Source organism: Peromyscus californicus, unplaced genomic scaffold, assembly GCF_007827085.1.
Source record: "Peromyscus californicus insignis strain IS unplaced genomic scaffold, ASM782708v3 Scaffold_12__1_contigs__length_115047231, whole genome shotgun sequence".
Lineage (NCBI taxonomy): Eukaryota > Metazoa > Chordata > Mammalia > Rodentia > Cricetidae > Peromyscus > Peromyscus californicus.
In genome coordinates, this window is record NW_026294413.1 from 1,816,641 (window position 1) to 1,837,792 (window position 21,152).

Below are 21,152 nucleotides of genomic sequence, written 5' to 3' on the forward strand. Positions count from 1 at the left end.
CATGCCCTTAAACCTACCCAGACAGTGCTACCAACCAGGGAATGTAGCACAAATCTTAAAAGATCTTATTAATAAAAACAAACCCGGAGCCAGGTATTGGGGTGAATGCTGTAAGATCAGAGAAGCAGAACAAGCTACAGCCACCTCACCTTGCCAGTTCCTCAGCTGATCCTGTTTCCTCAGACTAGAAGCTTCTGAGTCCTCATCCAAATGGATCTCAGCTGAATTGCTGCTCAAAAGCCTAAAAGCTTAACCAGCTCTAGTTCTTCGTCCTCACGCTTTAAATACCTTTTTCTGCTTCCTGCCATCACTTCCTGGGATTAAAGGCATGAGTGGCCATGCCTGGCTGTTTCCAGTGTGGCTTTGAACTCACAGAGATCCAGATGGATCTCTGCCTTCGGAATGCTAGGATTAAAGGCGTGAGTGCCACCATTTTCTGGCCTCTGTATCTAGTGGCTGTTCTGTTCTCTGACCCCAGATAAGTTTATTAGTGTTCACCATATATTGGGGAACACAGTATCACCACAAGGGAACAAGCATTCAAACATCTGAGCCTATTGGGAACATTCTCATTTAAATTGCCATACCTACTATGTGCCAGAGACCTCTTAGACCTTGGAAGTATAAGATGAAAGGAAGTGGCCAAAGTCCTTTTATTTTAGCATTCATAAATTCTGGGAGTCCTTGGATCAGTTTCCCATGGATATCAAAAGATGGCTGCTTGGGGTTAACAAACTCACAGTGATTAATTTCCCATTTTTACTTTTCAATAGTGGCTTCAAAATTTTTGTATCTGTGTGGACTGTGGCTATACCTCAGTGGCAGAGTGCCAACCTAGCATGCACAGGGCACTAGGATGGAGACCCAGTACCGTAAGAACTAACATTTTAAATTTGTAGCTTTGTTCACTGTACATTTCTTATGGGTACAACAAGACATGAATATATGTGCCAACCTAGAAATTTAGCCTGTTTTTAAAAATTATTTGTTGCATCTAATTATTGCAGTCAGATTAATTTTTAACACTGTTGGATACCATGGGGCTGTATTTGTCACTGCTCTCCTAAGACTTTCCTGAGTGGACAACTCAGGTACCTGTCTGAAAACCAGGTGCCTCTCAAGATCGCAGGATTAGCAAACAACCAGGGCAGATGAGTCTTCTTGATGGATCAATCAGAGCTATCCATTATAAATGTTGGAAGAGTGTTGATTAGAAAATCGTCCTTTGGATTTTGTCCCAAATGAATCAATCAATTCAAGGAAAGATCAGCAATGGATAAAGCCATTAACTGGGAGGTGACAGGGAACTTGGGCAGTGGAGACCATGGAGTCCCAAAAGCTGAACTCACTGATGACAGCATCAATGAGTGACTCTTCCACTGTGAGGCCATGTGAGTGACATAGAGTCACCTAGCAGAATTCTAAAATAGGGTTCCACCTGAATCTGAGCATGTTATCTTGAGCCCCAATTTTAAATTTAAAAACTACAAATGGTAAGTTTTTGTGATATTATGTGATAACATGTAGCTTTTTAAGGTACATACAAAGCTGGGTGTGGAGACACACAGCTGTAATCCCAGCACTTGGGAGACTGAGGCAGGAGGATGATATGTTTGAGGTCATGCTGGACTACATAGCTAGTTCCAAGCCAGCCTAAGCTATTTAGTGACACACTGTCAAAGGGAAGGAAAGAAAAATTTGAACCATGCCTTTAGATGTGAAATGATAGTAAGTTTATGTTTTACAGCAACAAAAAGACAGTGGTCCTGGGAAGGATGGCTCAGTCAGTAAAGTGTTTGCAGACAAGCATGAGGACCTGAGTTCAATCCCCAGTACTCATATATTTTTCAAAAAGCTAGAAGCACCCACCCATACTTATAATCCCTGTGCTGGAGAGGTGGAGACAGAAGGATCTTGTAGGCTTGCTAGCCAACTTGTCTAGCAAGCAGGCAAGCTCCAAGTTCATTGAGAGACCCTGTCTCAAAGGTGGAGAATGATGGAGGAAGATACCCAGCATCAGGCTTTGGTCTTCACAGGCACACACAGGGAAGAGAGAAGGGAGGAGGGAGTAAAGAACAGGAGGCAGAAAAGACCCATACTTGCCTTTCTTGGAACAAATCTTTCAAAATAATCATTTGGGGGCCAATAAGAAGGCTTATCAGGTAAAAGCACTTGTAGCAGGCTTTTTCTTTGGGACCACCAACGAGCTCCCAAATCATGACATGGAGGCTTATTATTAGTTATGAACACTCAGCTTTAGCTTAGGCTCATTTCTTGCTAGCTCTTATAACTTAACCTGCTTCTCTTTATCTATGTTTTGCCCCCGGGGCTTTTTACCTTTCTTTCCTTCTGTATATCTTACTTTCCTGCTATCTCCATGGCTGGCTGGCTGCTGGCTGCTGGCTTCTGGACCCAGGCCTGTCCCTCTCTTTCTCCCTCATTCTCTCCTCCTCTCATTCTCTATTTATTCTCTCTGCCCACCAGCCCCGCCTATCCCTCTACTGCCTAGCTATTGCCCGTTCATCTTTTTATTAGACCAATCAGGTACCTTAGGCAGGCAAGGTGAAATAGCAACACATCTTTACAGAATTAAACAAATACAGCATAAGCAAAAGTAACACACCTTTACATAATTAAATGCAGCATAAACAAATGTAACATACCGTTACACAAAATAATATTCCACAGCATAAACAAATATAATGCATCTTTGTTTAGTTAAAGTAATATTCTACAACAGGCACTTGCTGCCAAGTTTGACAACCTGAGTTTGATCCTAGGAACCCTCCAGGTAGGAGGAGAGAACTGACCTCCACAAGTTGTCCTCTGTCCTCCACATGTGTGCTATGGCGCATGCGCGCGCGCGTGCGCGCGCACGCACGCATGCACGCACACACACACACACACACACATAATTTAAAAACTTTTTAAAGTGACTTTAATACTGTCCTGAGGTAAGTCACATTTTTGTGCTTTGAGCTCACTGTTTAGTGCACTTCCTGGTCTTAGTGCAAGCTTTATGTGCCTCCACAGCTTTTCTTTCCCTGTAACCACAATCCAAGTTACATATTTAAAAACTGAAAGCCTCCTTATCCATTTGAGCTGTTTGCTTATTAGAAGTAAGCTTTCTTGCATCTTCAACAAATGATGCTGGCATAACTGAATGTCAACATGTAGAAGATTGCAAATACATCCCCATTTGTTACCATGCACAAAACTTAAGTCCAAGTGGATCAAAGATCTCAACATAAATCCAGTTACTCTGAACCTGATAGAAGAGAAAGTAGGAAGTAGTCTTGAACACATTGGCACCAGAGATCACTTCCTAAATATAACACCAGTAGCACAGACACTGAGAGCATCAATTAATAAATGAGACCTCTTGAAACTGAGAAGCTTTTGTAGGGCAAAGGACACGGTCAATAAAACAACAGCCTACAGAATGGGAAAAGATCTTCACCAATGCCACATCTGACAGAGGGCTGACCTCCAGAATATATAAAGAACTCAAGAAACTAGATATCAAAATACATAACAGTCCAATTAAAAAATGGGCTATAGAGCTAAATAGAGAATTCTCAACAGAAGAAGCTCAAATGACTGAAAGACATTTAAGGAATTGCTCAACATTCTTAGTCAACAGGGAAATGCAAATAAAAATGACTCTGAGATACCATCTTACACCTGTCAGAATGGTAGGATCAAAAACACTGAAGACAGCTTATGTTGGAGAGGATGTGGAGCAAGGGGAACACTCCTCCACTGTTGGTGGGAATGCAAACTTGTACAGCCACTTTGGAAATCAATATGGTGGTTTCTCAGAAAATTGGGAATCAATCTTCCTCAAGACCCAGCTATACTACTCTTGAGCATATACCCAAGGAATGCTCAATCATACCACAAGGACACATGCTCAACTATGTTCATAGCAGCATTATTTGTAATAGCCAGAACCTGGAAACAACCCAGATGCCCCTCAACTGAAGAATAGATAAAGAAAATGTGGTACATATACACAATGGGGTATTACCCAGAAGAGAAAAACAATGACATCATGAGGTTTGCAGGCAAATGGATGGAACTAGAAAATATCATCCTGAGTGAGGTAACCCAGACTCAGAAGGATAAACATAGTATGTACTCACTCATAAGTGGATACTAGATGTAAAGCAAAGGATAACCAGACTGCAACTCACAACTCCAGGGAGGCTAGCTAGTAAGAAGAACCCTAGGAAGGACCCATGGAGAAATGGATGAGATCTACATGAGCAAACTGGGGTGGAGGGGTAATGGAGGGCAAGGGATGGGGAATGAGAGCTTAGGGGAGTGGGAGGTTTAAGCTGGAATGGGGACAGAGTGGAAGAGCAAGGAAAGAGATACCATGATAAATGAAGACACCATGAGAATAGGGAGAAGCAGAGTGCTAGGGAGGTTCCCAGGAATTCACAAAGATGACTCCACTTTAGACTACTGGCAGTGGTCGAGAGGGTGCCTGAGCTGACCTACTCTGGTGATCGGATGGCCGAACACCCTAACTGTCATCATAGAACCCTCATCCAGTGACTGATGGAAGCAGATGCAGAGATCCACGGCCAGGTCCCAGGCAGAGCTCCAGGAGTCTAATCTATGAGAGAGAGGAGGGATCATATGAGCAAGAGATATTGAGACCATGATTGGAAAGAGCACAGAGACAACTAGCCAAACTAGTGGAAACACATGAACTGTGGACCAATAGCTGAGGAGCCCCCATGGTACTGGACTAGGCCCTTTGGATAAGAGAGACAGTTGTTTAGCTTGAACTGTTTAGGGGGACCCCAGGCAGTGGGATCAGGACCTGTCCCTAGTGCAAGAGCCAGCTTTTTGGAACCTAGTGCCTATGGTGAGACACTTTGCACAGCCTTGGTGCAGGGAGGAGGGGCTTGGACCTGCCTCAACTGAATGTACCAGGCTCTGCTAATTCCCCATGGGAGCCCTTGCCTTGGAGGAGGTGGGAATGGGAGGTGGGTTGGAGGGGAAGGCTGTGGGGTGGGAGGAGGGAAGACAGGGGAATCTGTGGTTGGTATGTAAAATGAATAGAAAATCTCTTAATTAAAAAAAAATAAAAAATAAAAGAAGTAAGCTTTCTTAAATATTTCAGTCTAAATCCAGTTGTGCTTGCAACAAGTAAAATCATGTTGATTAGAAGTAGGTTGTTTTAGTTACCTGTTACTTCAAAATGCAATGCTTTAACTAATGTAATGACTTGCTAATTATGATGGTTAATAATTCCTTTATCTCTTACCAGATTGTCCAGGACAGAGCACTCAAGTCGGTGGTTGTATTGGTTGATTTTCTTGTTGCTGCAACAAACCCCTGACAAAACACCACGAGGAATTATTTGTCTGGGGTTACAGTTCAAGGTGCAGATTCATCATGGTGGGTGTTACAGCAGCAGGAGCTTAAGGAAGCATCTGGTTACACCAAGTCTGCAGTCAGGATGCAAAGAATAATGAATGCCATTATTCAGCTCCTTTTCTGTTCACTACAGGATCCCATCCCATGGGCTGGTGCCACCAACATTTAAGGTATGTCTTCCCACCTCAGTTCATCTAATCTAGAAAACCGCTGACAGACATGCCCGGAGATGTGTTTCCATTGTGAGTCTAACTCCCATCAAGCCGATAAGAGTACCCATTACAGTAGTCCAATTTCATTACTCTGACATTCTGCAAACAGGGCTGGATAGTCCCTGGCAGTTCCTGTCTTACTCTGGTCATCATGAGCCACGGTGGTAAAAAGGCTGGAGCCTAGAATCACCTGAAATCTTATTCACTCACAGGTCTGGCAGGTGATACTGGGTAATGGTTGTGACCTCATCAGGAATTGAGACCTGGAATAACAGACCTGACCTCTCCATGTAGCTGCTAGAATTTCCTTAACCATGGTAGCTAAGTGCTAGGTGGAGCTGGTCAAGCAAATGCTGTATCCCCTTTTAGACCTAGTGTTACCTGCCACTGTTGCAGCTCCATCCAGGTTCAAAGGGAGGAGTGTGTTGGCATCACTTATTTTTAAATTGTGTTCCAGGCTTCTTTAAAAACAAAATGGGAGCCGGGCGGTGGTGGCGCACGCCTTTAATCCCAGCACTCGGGAGGCAGAGCCAGGCGGATCTCTGTGAGTTCAAGGCCAGCCTGGGCTACCAAGTGAGTTCCAGGAAAAGGCGCAAAGCTACACAGAGAAACCCTGTCTCGAAAAACCAAAAAAAAAAAAAAAAAAAAAAAAAGAACAAAATGATGAGTGATGGGCTCATGATCAAAGCTTCCCTCCATCACCTCCTCCCACACTTTGTGTCCCCCAACCCTTTGTGCTTTCAGTCCCTCCTCTGTAAATGAAGACTTTAATCCCAGAGCCATCAAAGAGTGGAGCATGATGAAGTTGGAGCTCTTGTAGCCTGAGACACCAAAATGGGGCCTTGCAGGCAGAGAAAAGGATACAGGACCCCTGGAAAAGTAGAACCTGCAGCCTCATACTCCTCCGGTTGGGAATAGTCAGTGCTTGATTGTTCGTGTTCCTAGTGCAGGTTATAGAACACATACAGAAGCAAATAGGACCACATCCTTTTCTAGCCCAAGATGCTTGGTGATGATGTCAATCTGCAAGGTGGGCTTTGGGCATCACAGAAATGTTCTTTAGGTTCCCCCCACAATGCTCATCCAATTTCTCTTGCCCACCTGCAGCAGGGGCTCTGCTTTGCATATCTTCTGAATGTTCTTGTTGGCTTCCTTTTGTTTGTTGTTTTTGTTCTTTTCTCTTTGAGGAGCTTGCCACCCAGCTCACAAATAAATACACGAAGGCTTATTCTTAATTATAAATTACCAACCCTAGCTTGGCTTGTTTCTTGCCAACTTTTCTTAACTTTAAATTATCCCATCTACCTTTTGCCTCTGGACTTTTTCCTTTTCTTACTTCTGTATATCTTACTTCTACTCTTACTTCATGGCTGACTGTGTGGCTGGGTGACTGGCCTCTTGTTTTCTTGCTCCTTCTCTCCTTCCTTCTTCTCTCTTCTTGCTCCTCCCAGATTTCTTCTATTTATTCTCTCTGCATGCCAACCCCACCTATCCTTTCTCTTGTCTTGCTATTGGCTGTTCAGCTCTTTATTAGACTATGGGGTGTTTTAGACAGGCAAAGAATCGCATATAACAAGAAATCCACAGAGTCTGTTTAAAGGGCAAAGAATTTATTAAGGGGAAAAACTCACTGTACAGAACAGAATTGACACAGGTTCTGGATCTTTGGAATAAAGTTCTGGGCCTATTGGATAAGGGTCCAGGCCCACCCGAGTCTATCCTGTGTTTTCTCTGTTTCTCTCCCCCCTACTTCTAACTAAGTCTCTTATTCCTCATTCCTCAAGAGTCCTGGGGTAAATAAGTGTGGGGGCTGGTCTGCCACACCACTACACCCACAGCTTCACAGAGTTAAACAAATGCAACATAAAGGAATGCAACACATCTTTGCATCATTAAACAAATGTTCCACAGCACAAACAAACCTAAAACATCTTAAAATAATATTGTACATTTCCCCCTTTTTGTCTAAATAAAAATATAAGTAAAACTATATACAACAAAACAGTTATCAAGTAAGAATTACATTTACAATATTCAGTCCATTTGTAGTTAGCATATTCAGAGAAAATAATGCATTAGCTATCCTACCTTAGTGAGTCCAAAGTTTTACACCTAATTTACTGTGGGAGCCCACAAGTGACAGTTTCCCAGTTGGAATCTGAAGTCTATTGTAGTGATATTTTATTTGTGCAACCCAATAAAGTTATCTGAAGATCAGAGGGAAAAGTCAGCCACTATATTAAACATAGGAGTCAGGCAATGGTAGCACATGCCTTTAATCCTATCATTTGGGAGGCAGAGATCTGTCTGGATCTTTGTGAGTTCAACACTGGGAAGAGAGCAGGCGTGGTGGCACACACCTTAAATTCCAACACTAGTTAACCATAAGTGTTTGGAGGTCTGTACAGACAGACAGGAAGTGACAGAGCTGGGCAGGAAGAGGAAGTGATGTAGCTGGACAGGGAGAGCAAATGAGATAGCAGAACAGAAAGACATTTAGGTGTGGGTATACATGAAGTAGGGTCTCTCTTTGGAAGCTGAGGTGTCAGTAAGGTGAGGTTGGCTTGTATATTTTCCTATTCCTCTGATGTCTCAGGTTTTCACCCCAATATCTGGCTCCATGTTTTTTATTTAATAAGACCATTTAGCAATTCGTCTATTCTGAGTCAATAGAGTTCAGGCTTGCTTGCTCCAGGGCTGTGAGAAAGTCCTGATTAGATGTTAGACTCTCCTTGAGGGCTGTGAGAAAGTCATGATTAGCTCATTAGAAGGAACATACTATCTAGCTAGACACAGGCTGCTGACACCAGCCGGAGGTACATCAAGATAGAAAATGAAACTGTCTACTCCTTGACTCAAGGACGGGATAGATGTTGGTTGAATGACTGTGCTGTGCATTGTTCTACTTCTGCCCTTCAAGTTTGTATATAAGCTGGCTGTGAAATAAACTCGGCACTGTTCAGCATTGACTGGCAGTCCGCTCGCCTCTGCTCTGCCTTCTTCGTTGTCTCTACAAACTGCATGCCTCCACCCAGCTACCTGGTTGACTCGTTGGCTGGTTCCAACAATTTACTTTCCATCATAACTAAGAAAAACTGCAACTATAACTATCTAGTCTTCAACTCCATCAAAGACCCAGAAGGCTGTAATATTATCTAACAACAGACATTTGGCTGCCTGGACAGTCACCCAAAGTTCCTCTGCAACATTGAGGCATCCATCTTCAGCCTACAGGTGTTGTAGAATATTATTTTAAGGTGTGTTACCTTTGTTTATGTTTTGGAACATTTGTTTAATGATGCAAAGATATGTTTGATTAAATAAAATTCACTTGCGGTCAGAAGGCTGAGTCAACAACTAGCTAACAGGAAGTGATAAGGGAGGAGCCAGATGGGGTTGGTTTTTTTGTTTGTTTGTTTGTTTGTTTGTTTTTTGGTTTTGATTTTGTTTTTTTTAAGTAGGGGCAAGAAGAAGCATGGGGGCTTTTTGGAGGAGGTGAGCAAGGAGAAGAGGTGAGCTACTTGCTATTCAGCCTCTCGGAGGAGCAGAATTCCACCCTAAATTTTGAATCTTGAGTTCTTTAGAGGGACAGAGATTTAGTTAAGTTCTTTTCATAGTTTTGAAAGAGTGCCTGAGCAAACAGAATTCCCTCCAGCTGTGGCTCTTGCAGCCTACCTGCTGCTGGTAGCAGTGGAGTTGCAGTTGCTGATTTGGACAACTGTGGCTTAAAAGGCAGCAACAACTAAAAAAAAAAAAAAAGGGACAACTTACAGGCCCAGAATATCCGGCAAACTTTTCAGTGAAGCAGAAAATTTGAAGGACTGTCCTGCCTTGAATTGGCAAAGTTCGTTAGTTGCTTTCCTTTGGGTCTCACAGAATATCTGGCAGACTCTTCTGTGAAGCAGAAATTTTGAAGGACTGTCCTGACTTGTTTTGGCAAAGTTCAACATTCTTTTTCCTGTGTGCCCTGCATGTCCAGTCTGCATAGCACATTGTCAGCAGTCAAAGGCAAGGGCAGTTTCTTTGCCCAGTGGCTAACCTTGCCACAATGAAAGCAAACTCCATATACGTGTTCTTGAAGCTGAGCTGCAGGTCCCCAAAGCAGCAAATGGTTGTCTAGCTGAACACGTTTCTAAAGAGGACACCCAGGGTGAGCACCATGTCAGCCTGAGTGTACCCCAGGGTGACCCTCTTCTGCTTCAGCTGCTTTGCAAAATGATCTATTTCTTCAGGGCCTTCATGTCCTGTGACTCCCCAGGACTTGGTTCATAGCATTGGTGTGGACAGTACATGGATCATGAGAGGCCCTCTCCAAGTTGCTCTCCATTCTGACCCTGTATGGCCCTCAGGCTGCAAAGTCTCCAGGCCAACTTGGAGCATTAGGCCCACTCCAACCTGAGATCCACAGTATGCCATCCCTCCACAGAGCTCAGATGGTAGCAGACATGGGGATACCCCCAATAGCTCTGAGCCTGACCCAAGTGCTGGCCCAATTCCAGGCCCAGCTGGAGATCCTTGGGAACTTAGCCAGCTCCAAGGGTTCACCCAGCCTGGCTCCTGTCCTCCTGTTCCATCACCTCCACCTGGTGAGGGTGGAAGACAAAGTCTGGTTATGGGTGGAATGAGAATGCTTGTTAGGTATACCTTTGAAAATGCAATTTGCCATACTCACCAGCAATAGTGTTTACCTACTTCTAGACCACACTTTGGGAATTGAAATTGTCAGAATCTTCACAAGGCTCTGCCAAACATCCTGCCCATTATTGTTTATACCACTGGAACATTCCCTCACTGCTACGCTCGCACCAACTCTGTGATGACATCAGGAGACATTTCTCCACTTGGTTGCATACACAGCACTAAACTTTTGCAATGGTATCACAGACCTCCAATTTTACAGTTTATGTTCTGGTTACCTCCAGCTCTAAAGGTCTAAATTTCCACCTTGTAATAGTCGCTCTATGAAGATAGTGTGTAGTAAGTAATTTAATCTCTTAGTAACTGCCATGAGAACCTTTTTGTTTTTTCCTGTCAAATGTAGTTAGGTTTTTTTTTGGGGGGGGGCAGATATTTTTAAATCAAAGGATTCATTTTTTGAACCTTTCCCTTCAAGCAGATTGGCCATTTGTGTCAGAGTGAGACTTCCCTCCTGCCAATGGGATGAGACTCAGTCACCACCTATGTTTGGAATAAAAGACAGGAGCCATCTTGGCCCTGGTGTGCTTGCTACCCTACTTTGGGTTTTGGTGCACCATTTTTACTAAAAGAATTGCCTTGCTGAGCTATTTGAACTTTGTGAACGTGTTTCTTTGTGAGATGCTGAGGTTATTCTTTGTTTCTACCAAGCTTCAGCAGTAAAATGGGAAATAATAGTTTTCACAGACATATGAGGAGGTATAGATATACAAACAAAACACGCATACACATTTAAAAATATCCTGATAAAGTATTTGCATGGTAGCTTTTACTCCTCAGCAAATAACATGATAAAATTGGAAGAATTTGGGAACAAGACCAATGGTCTCATGGTCAGTTTTCCTGCTGTGAGTCATTATTTTCAAGGTTCAGCGACTCTAAAGACAGATGAGTCCCAGCTCACTATGTTTACCTGGAACCTGGTTAGTTGCCTAATTACTCTGTGCCCCGGTGGCTGCCAATAAATGCAATGTGATCATTACTGGTTTTATTAATTTCTCCACTGTGAAATGAGGAGATTGCAGTAAACCAGTGCCTTCAAGCATACTTAGACCCTTAACTTTTAACAACTTTTTAAAATTTGTTTTGTAAATTACCATACCACATAATAGACTTCCTTATGAGACTTTCATATATACTATGTTTTTATTGATCCTCTTCTCCAGTCCTCCCTCCCATACCCATCTTCTACTTTCATGTCATGTGTATCCATCCTATTAATTCCCTTTTCTCCCCTTCTGGGGTCCTCCCTGAAGACCCCCTTTTCGTCAGGTGGTGGTGGCGCACGCCTTTAATACAGCACTCAGGAGGCAGAGGCAGGCAGATCTCTTGAGTTCGAAGCCAGCCTGTCTACAGAGTGATTTCCAGGACAGGTTCCAAAAAATCCTGTCTCAAAACAAACAAACAAAAAACCAACACCTTTTTCCTCTCATGATCCTCTGTAGAAAGAGTTATTGGTTTATGAATATGATCAGTTAGATTTCTTTTAGACTTGGACATCTATTTAAAATACAACCACTTCAACATTGGCTATGTGTACACAAAAACCAAAACTACAAATGTTGTGCCCTGGGCGCGAGACCCCTAAAGAGAGCACCAGACAGGAACTCACCGAAATGCAAAAGCAAGGTTTATTGAAGCTGTTCAAGCCACGAAGCAGGGACCTCAGTCAAGCACCCCGACACAGTGGAGGCTGGAGGAGGTGCCCGCCCCTCTGCAAGCTCAGTTTTTAAAGGCAAAAACCTCAAGGTTACATCATTTAGGGGTGCTAGTACGGGTACAATTCTGATTGGCTCAAGTTTTAGGGGCTTTCCAGAATTTCTGTGTTATCTTACTTTGTAGTTTTAACCTGTTGTTTGTCAAACTTTATAGACTACCTCCGGCATTGGGGCATTCTGTGGTTAATCAATTGTTACCTGATAGTCCTTCAAACATCCTACCTTTGTACTTTGACCATCTCCGGCACTGGGGCATTCTATGGTTAATCAGTTGCTACCAGATGGCCCTTCAGACATCCTGACTTTGTCCTGGGACCTATGTCAGCAGCTCTGAGAATTTTGAAACTCAGGCCTGTTTCAAGCTGGGGTGAGGGGCTTGCTTGAAATGGGGGTGCTTTGGTTCTTCACAAAACGATTTCAAGTACTACACACACACATACACACACACACACATACACACACACACACACACACACACACACACACACGTCAAAGGGACAGGACATGATGAAAGGAAATCAATAGTCTTATACTTAACTTGTGTCTCTTGGAGGAGAGAGATCTCTCACCATTGCTGATATCGTTTTCCTCTGGACTCTAAAAGCACTACACCCTCCATGAGGAAAATCTCCAGAAAAGAAGTTGCCCTCAGCTTTTATTCCTCACCCACCTATTCTGGCTCTCACTTAGTGCTAGTGGATAGGATACAGATGGAAGTTAGTCCTTCCACTAGCTCCTAAACAAGTTTTATTTTAAAAAGAGTTGGTAAGTGGGCAGAATGGCTATATTACCTGTATCCAGTAGGAGTGTGTATGAGCAGGTGTGAGGCCTCGGTGATGCATGAATCTGTCCTGTGGAGTCTTCCTCAACTCTATCTGAGTTTAGTGTCACTTTAGGGTTTTTGTAAGGAGGTGTGTCTCAAATTTTGTGTTTATGAGTCTTTCTGAAGTAGTGGGGTCTCAGGTGTGTCTGGGTCCAACACAGGCGTGTGTAATGTAGAGCCTACTCCCATGGAAGTGGTTGTTCCTGTGTCTGGTGTAGGGCAGCCGTGTGTGTGTGTGTGTGTGTGTGTGTGTGTGTGTGTGTGTGTGTGTGTGTGTGTGTGTGTGTGTGTGTGTGTGTGTGTGTAGGCGCCCGCGCGTACCTGTGTGCCTGTCTGTCTGTCTGGGGGAGGGGGGATGTAGGGCGCTTTCGTTCAGTTCAGAGGAAGGTGGTCTCGGATAGGTAAGTGCGTGGTTCTAGAAAAAAGTGTGCCAGGTGTGCGCGCCGCGGGGCATCAAGGCGAGGGCGCCGCAGGAACGGGAGGAGCCGCGTGCGGCCTGCAGGGGGCGCCGCCCGGGGCGGTTTGGTTGCGGCGCCTGCCCAGCAGGGCATTTCCTCTCCGCGTCCGGCGCGCTCCCCGCGATCCTCTTGACCGGTGCAGGTGAGGCGCTGAACCCGCTGGGACTGGGAGCCTGGGGCGGTTTAGGGACTCAGTCACCAGCCAGCGGATGTCTGCCGCTAGCGTCCCTGCAGATGCGGGGCCGGCAGGCGGAACCCTCGGGGCGGGGCGCACATTTGACCCCGGAAAACCGCCGGGGACGGCCCACGCTTGGACGTGATGGCCACCGCGGGAGACGCGGACGGAGCCGCTGCTCGCTCCTTGTCGGACGGATGGCTCCAGCAGGTAGTTGAAGATACTAAGTGGAATGAGGCTGTTTTCAAAAGTTCTGCCTTTCAATTTTAGGTGTTTCTAAGTGTAAGAAAATCAAAACTTGCAAAAGAATCCAAAACCGACTTCTGTTGATCAGTTTCTGATCTTAGATCCTTTTTGGAGTCGTTAATAACACATCTGGATCTTTGCAGATCCTTGCCTTTGAATTCTAGTCTTTGTTTTCATTGCTGTTTCATTCTCTTAACCAGTTATAACAGGATAGCCTCATTCAAAACCCATCACAGGTGTGCGTGTGTTTTAACTTAGCTTCTTAACTCCAAGCTCAGTTTATTCATGTGGAGGAATAAGGAAACACGTTAAAGTAGGAGCCATTTTTTTTAAGAGTAAGCTGAAGGTCCCAGTAAGAACTCATGAGTTAAAAATAAAGGCTATTTTTGAATCAGTTGAAGTTGGAATTACCTGAGAGGTAAGTCTTGTGCACACATGTGCTTATTTCCCTCTAGTTGAAGACTTTCTCCTGGCCTGGTTCCTGTAATTGAAATGCTAACGGGAAGGAGCCCTGAAGTTTGCACTCATTTTTCTGAACCCACTCCCAGGAGAAATCAGAAGTCCCTGAGTAAGCAGACCAGTCTTCCCCAATGGAGAACATTCATCTTTAAAAGCTTAGTTTGCAAAGTTAATTGGTGGTCTTTTGTACTGAACTTTTTTTTTTTTTAAACTAGTAAACTTTACTAACCATGACCTTAGCATACAACAAGCCCAAGATTAGATCTGGAAAACAAAGTTGAGATTGGGTATGTAGCTCACTGGTCAAATACCACTTTATTGTGTGTGAGGTGGTGAGGTAGAATCCTACTAATGACTGTGGTGATCTTGGATAGTGGATGGCAGTGTGTAGTACAGAACCAAAACCCTGCAATAGTTAATTTTTAAAATGATATGGTCAAGCAAGGTGTGGTGGCTTATGCCTGTAATCCTAGCACTCAAGACTGAAGGAGGCCATCCTGGGCTATGAAAGACCTTACATCAAAAAAATAATACCCTGTGTTGTTTTCTCTTTGTCTAGTGAGAGCTCCAGTTCTGTCGGTGCTTGAAAAGGAGTCATTGTGTAACTTTATTGTACCCTCTACCCTCCAAACTGGTGCTGTCGTGTTTGAAGAGGGATATGGCCCATAGGAAGGGTAGCAATAGGAGGACAACATCAAATGATCTTAGCAGTCTTCTCTAGAACATTCCCCATCTGGAGCCAATAGATATTAGACATTTTATTCAGAGAGCGTGAGCTAACCATGACTACCCAGGGTCTTGACTAACAGATACATCCTTCAGTCAAACGCTTCTCTGTATTGTTGAAACTGCTCTGGGAAGGACAGCCTTGCTTAGGTTGCAGGCCCAACCCCTGGAACCCAGAGCTATGTAGGCTCTGGTTACTTTGTGAGGTATTATTATGCTCCCTCAACTGAGTTTACAGAAAAGGCTAGTTCTGAGTTTATATGGCATTTATGAGTCAATATCACTAATTGAGAAGGATGAGGTACAAGGTCATATGCTATTGGAGTGAATGCTCTTAGCGGGGGACACAGCAAAGATCTGTTGGAGCTAAACTTTGAGCAGAGGGTGACTTTTTATGGAGGAATGGGACAGTGACATTCCTGGTTTTAGACACCATGAGCAAAAGACAGGATGGATATTTCTATTTTTAGAAAGAGCAAGGGAGCCAACAGGTATATTGAGACTCCCCGGGCATAGGGAGACCTGAACCAGATTGGACCAAGGAAGGAAAGACTCTCTGATGATAAGTTCTGTTTCTTATCAAGGTTCTGATTTTTCCTTTTTAGTTGGAAATTTTTTAAATTTATTTACTTTTTTTTTTTTTTTTTTTTTTTTTTTTGGTTTTTTCGAGACAGGGTTTCTCTGTGTAGCTTTGCGCCTTTCCTGGAACTCACTTGGTAGCCCAGGCTGGCCTTGAACTCACAGAGATCCGCCTGGCTCTGCCTCCTGAGTGCTGGGATTAAAGGCGTGCGCCACCACCGCCCGGCAATTTATTTACTTTTATTTCATTTACATTGGTATTTTGCCTGTGTATGTGTGAAGGTGTCAGATCATGGAGTTAGAGACAGTTGTGAGCTGCCATGTTGGTGCTGAGAATTGAACCCAGGTGCTATGGGATGTTCTGTATGGCAAATGTGTTGCTCTGATTGGTTAGTAAATAAAATACTGATTGGCCAGTAGTCAGGCAGGAGGAAGTATAGGCGGGACAAGGAGGAGAAGAATTCTGGGAAGTGGAAGGCTGAGTCAGAGACACTGCCAGCCGCCGCCAAGACAAACAGCATGTGAAGATGCCGGTAAGCCACGAGCCATGTGGCAAGGTATAGATTTATAGAAATGGATTAATTTAAGATAAAAGAATAGTTAGCAAGAAGCCTGGTACGGCCATACAGTTTGTAAGCAATATAAGTCTCTGTGTTTACTTGGTTGGGTCTGAGTGGCTGTGGGACTGGCGGGTGAGAGAGATTTGTCCTGACTGTGGGCCATGCAGGAAAACTCTAGCTACACCAGGTCCTCTGGAAGAGCAGTTAGAACTCTTAACCACTGAGCTATCTCTCAAGCACCTTAGTTGGAAAATTTTTAACCAGAGGTAGAAGCATAGAAATAATCTAATGAACTTCCAGATAGTCACTAAATAGATCTCATGATTCTGTTCAGCCTGATATGCATTCTTTCCCATTGCCTCTACATTTAAGACTGGAAATATAGCTCAGTAGTAGAGCACCTGCCTCGAATTTGCAAAAACCTAGGTTTTACCCTCAACACTGCAAGAAAAAAATAGTGATTGATTTAAAACAGTTTATTCTACATGGCATAACAGTTCTCCTTTAAATAATTAGTTTGTACCTTCAAAGAAGGAACATTTTCTTCTGGAACCACAATGTCATCATCACCTCTTAGCAGATTACCTCAAAATGCTCAAATTTTTATGTGGGTTTGTTGTGTAAAATATTGTGCAAATAAGTGGTATCTGTTCATTGACCCTTTCAGGCTAGGGCAAGGATTTAGCAACCTTTCCCTGTAAAGGGGCAAATACAAACTTGGGCTTTGCAGGCCTAAAGTCTTTAAACAAATGCCTAGCTCTGAAGTTGCCATATTAAAGTAGCCATGGCTGATACATATTAAATGTGCATAAATATGCTCAAATAATGTTTAATTTTCTGGGTTGGTTGTTTTGGTTTGTGTGTGTGTGTGTGTGTGTGTGTGTGTGTGTGTGTGTGCGCGTGCGCGCGCACGCGCGCGCTGTTGTTTAAAATTCCCTGCAAGGTTCATCTTACACACAGGCTATGGCTGGCTAACTTTGATCTGCAGCAGCTCATGAGTTCTTTCCTTCCTTTTTTTCTTAAACAAAAAACAAACAACAAAAATTTGCTTATTATGTATATGTGTGTGAAAGACAGGACAGCTTAGGAGAGTCAGTTCTCCCTTCCACAACATGGTTCCAGGGCTTGAACTCAGGTTGTCATGCCTGGTGGCAAGTGCCTCTACCCACTGAGCTGTTTCCCTGGTTTCATGGGTTTCTTTAATGTTGGTGATTTATTGATATCACTTGGCTGGTACCACATTCTGAGCTTGGGGGTTGTTTTTGCTTGAGTCCAATTAGATAGCTTGGTTACTGCCAGGATCTGAGTGCTACTACTGCACCCTTAGGAATTGCTTGCCCTGTTGGTCATAGTTTTATGGTTCATAGGTGTCACAGCTAGGTATGATTTTTGGTTGCTTCCCTCCTTGGCATAGTACCCTGTATAGTACCTTCAGGTACTCTGAAAGCTAGTCCTCAGAGAGGAGGCTCAGGTCACATCCAGCTCAGATCCTCTGAATCCTATGTCCAAAGTAAGTGGTGTCTTTAGCAATAGGGACTTGCCTTCAACCTCTGGGAGGCCACTAAGGGCAACAGAAATAGCCTGTATTGTTTTGGGAGTCTCTTGGACTTCCTTGACTCAAAAGGGACTTTCCCATGCTGGGTACTGGCGATTTTGCTAGAAATCTATGGGTCTTGAGAGAAACATTGTCAGCCCAAGTGGCATAACTCCTTTTAAATTATATATAAATTAGTATTACTTTCCCTCATCCCTCCCTCTCCTATTGTACTGATGTGTTGCTCGAATCTTAAATTGGTCTTTTAATAAAAAACCCAGTAGCCAGATATTGGGGTAAATGCTGAAAGATCAGAGAGACAAAAGAACAAGCCACTGCCACGTCTCACTTCACCATCTCTACGATTCTTCTGACTGAATGTCTCTGAAGCTCTCCAGCAGAAAAACCTCTAGCCGAAAGGCTTTAGTTACTGTCTCCTCACACCTCAATATACCTTTCTCGGCCTAGCCATTCATATCACTTCCTTTGTAGTGCTAAAATTAAAGGCATGTAATTCCCAAGCAAAGGCATGAGATCTCAAGTGCTGGGATTAAAGGTGTGTGCCACCACTACCTGGCTCTGTTTCTCTCCTAGACTGAGTCAGTCTCATGTAGTCCAGGGTGGCTTTGAACTCATGGAGATCCAGAGGGATCTTTGCCTCCTGAGTGCTAGGATTAAAGGTGTGTGCCACCACTGTCTGGCCTCTATGTTTAATCTAGTGTCTTGTTCTGTCCTCTTATCTTCAGGCAAATTTTATTAGGGTACACAATGTATCACCACATTGATTTGCATCTCTGTGTATATACAAGAGGCCAAAGAGGACAGAAGATGGTGACAGATTCCCTGGAGCTGGAGTCACTGACATTTGTAAGAAGCAGGCCCACTCTGGTGCTGGGAACCAAACTCAAGTCCTTTGGAAGAACAGCAAGTACTCTTAACTGCTGTGCCACCCTCCAGCCCCAGTGGAAGGGCAGGGAAAAGAGAAAAGGAAGGAGTTAAATTTGTTTATCAGAGGAATCCACTTATGAAACAATGGCATTAATCCATTCATGTGGGCAGACCCCATGAATCACCTCTAAGGGTCCTTCCCTCAACACTCCTACATTAGGAGATTAACTTTCTAGCACATGAATTTTGGGGACACCATCAAAGCAGAGGGAACATTTAAATGACAGCAATCTGGGTCCACATATACCTGTTGATTCTGTCTTATCCCCACAGCTGTGGGTATCTTCCCTCTTTGTCCTGGTGGTATGTTTGAATTCCACATTATTTGGCTTTATTATTGGCTTCTATTTTTGACTTTAAGAAATACATCACAACTTAAGTAATACATCATGATCATTATGAAAGCCCCCATTGTTCCCCTTTATGCTTCCCCAAATACACCTTCCCAGCCCCTGCATAACCTTATTCTAGACATGGAGTTCAGCATTTTTGCAGGCTTAACTAAATATCAAGCCAGACACACCCTGCTCTCGCAGCACTTGTCAGCCAGCAGCTACTGCAGTTACAAAGTTAAAAAGACTTTAAGGACAATATTCAAACCCACACAATTCTTTCATGTCTGCAAGATATATTTTTATACAGTTCCCTTTTCTATAAGAGGGTCCCATGTCTCAATCTCTCTGTAAAAGGCAGACCTTGATAAAAACACTCTTTTCTCATCTCACTATACCACACTTCTTCCACTAATATAAGCTCCTGTGTATGGTAAAGATGGATCTATCCATCCCACATTTTGCATTTTGTATTTTTTCCTCTTGGAGCATACCAGATCCTACCAATGATTCTATGCTTGGTGTCCAGGGAACTTACTCTCAACAGTTGGCACCATGTGTATTCCTGAGGCTTTCTTCCAAGTCTGTGTATGCATGCCCTGCTCTCCTTTCCCGAACTGTGAAACATGGTTAATGTTCCAAGTGTTGTTTTTTCATGTGTACCTAACTATCTCCACTGAGTCAGAAAAGTTCCCAAGGTTGGGTGTTGTAGTTAGTAATTCCAGATAAGAGATTTAAGAAGCATTAACCTTCTGCTGAATCTTAGGGAAAATATTTGAAAAGGAACAGAATTTCTAGGGAAAATTACTGCTGTTGCATGTGTAAAACTAAAAAACACCCAAAGAATAACAAATATAATGAGAGAGAAAAGAGTCTGCAAGCTGCATAAGTTTTGCAAATTCCTATGCTGTCCTGTGGACTACTGGTTCTTGCCAAGTGAGAGTCTGTTTCCATAGGTGCCTTGCTATGGAAGGCATTGAACAGGTAGTCATATGCTGATCCAAGATTAGGCTGCATGGCTCCCGACAGTTTATGGGCTTGTGTGGATAGAATCAGCTTTGGCAGAGGGGTTTCTAGGCCCCTTTTGCTGCCTAGAAACCAGTGAGAAGCATGTTGCAAGCACTGTTAAGTTGTAAAATAGCAGGTTCTTTTTATCAGCATTGTAGGCAGTAGAAGGTGGCTTACAATGTGGTGACTAAATGTGCTGAAGAAATTGTTAACATTGTCAAGAAGGTTGACTGAGGCAGGCTTGGAATTGTGATTCTGGAAATCAGTGCTCGGCTCTTAAGTAATGATACTCACAGACTGATTCTACCTTTTGATATCACCCTCTTTTCTCAAGTCTGACTTGAGAACTATTGTAGAAAATTATTTTAAGGTGTGTTGCTTTTGTTTATGTTGCATTTGTTTAATTCTGTGAAGCTGTGTTACTTTGCTTGTTGAGAACACCTGATGGTCTAATAAAGAACTGAACAGCCAATAGCAAGGCAGGAGAAAGGATAGGCAGGGCTGGCAGGCAGAGAGAATATATAGAGGGAGAAATCTGGGAGGAGAGAGAAGTAGCCAGAGAAGGAGGAGGACTCCAGGGGTCGTCTACCCAGCTACACAGCCAGCCACAGAGTGAGAGTAAGATTTACAGAAGGAAGAGGACAGAAAAGCCCTGAGACCGAAGATAGACAGGACAATTTAAGTTAAGCAAAGCTGGCTAGAAACTAAGCCAAGCTAAGGCCGGGCCTTCATAATTAAGACTAAGAATAATGTGCGAATTATTTGGGAGCTGGGTGGTGGGCCTCCTAAAGAGAAAAAAACAACAGAGAACAATTATTTTAAAGAATGTCATTTTCATAGGGATTTGAGGTTTTAATTTTCTTAACATTTCTGCTCAGCATTATTGTTTGATTAATCCCATGATGATAAAAATAATGGTAAATTTAAAGGGCAAATATATACTAAACTTGAAAATCTTCTGTGATTAGAGTTTTGAATTATCTCTCAACTGTTTTAATTGAATTCAACTTGGGATAATACAAGCACTGGTAGAATGTGAATGCTTTGGGGAAAGTAGGAAAAAACAGGCTTAATTTTGATTTCTGTGCTTTTAGTTTAGTTTAGTTTCTTTTTATTTTTTTCTTTTTATTGAAAATAGTCTTATTTTTTTTTTTCTGGTACAATATATCCTGATTACAATTTCTCCTCCCTTTACTCTTCTCAGTTCCTCCCTACCTCCCTCCCCTCTGGGTCCACTCCCTTTGTGTCTCTCATTAGAAAAAGAGACTTCTAAGAGATAACAACC

The 21,152-nt window shown here is 43.2% G+C and overlaps 1 protein-coding gene and 1 pseudogene across 4 annotated transcripts in view; one reads left to right on the forward strand and one right to left on the reverse strand.

The window, feature by feature from the left end:
* The first annotated feature begins 5,453 nt into the window (after positions 1-5,453).
* Positions 5,454-21,152, forward strand: part of Ggact (gamma-glutamylamine cyclotransferase) — a 39,084-nt gene continuing 23,385 nt past the window's right edge. The window contains exon 1 of one of the 4 annotated variants that reach the window (XM_052732388.1): positions 5,454-5,564. The gene's annotated coding sequence lies outside the window, so the exon portion shown is untranslated. Of the gene's footprint in view, positions 5,565-13,320; positions 13,443-13,470; positions 13,686-14,191; positions 14,290-21,152 lie in introns of those variants that run through there. The other 3 variants (XM_052732386.1, XM_052732385.1, XM_052732387.1) reach the window with 3 other exon arrangements.
* Positions 8,916-12,275, reverse strand: LOC128107804 (POU domain, class 5, transcription factor 1-like; annotated as a pseudogene).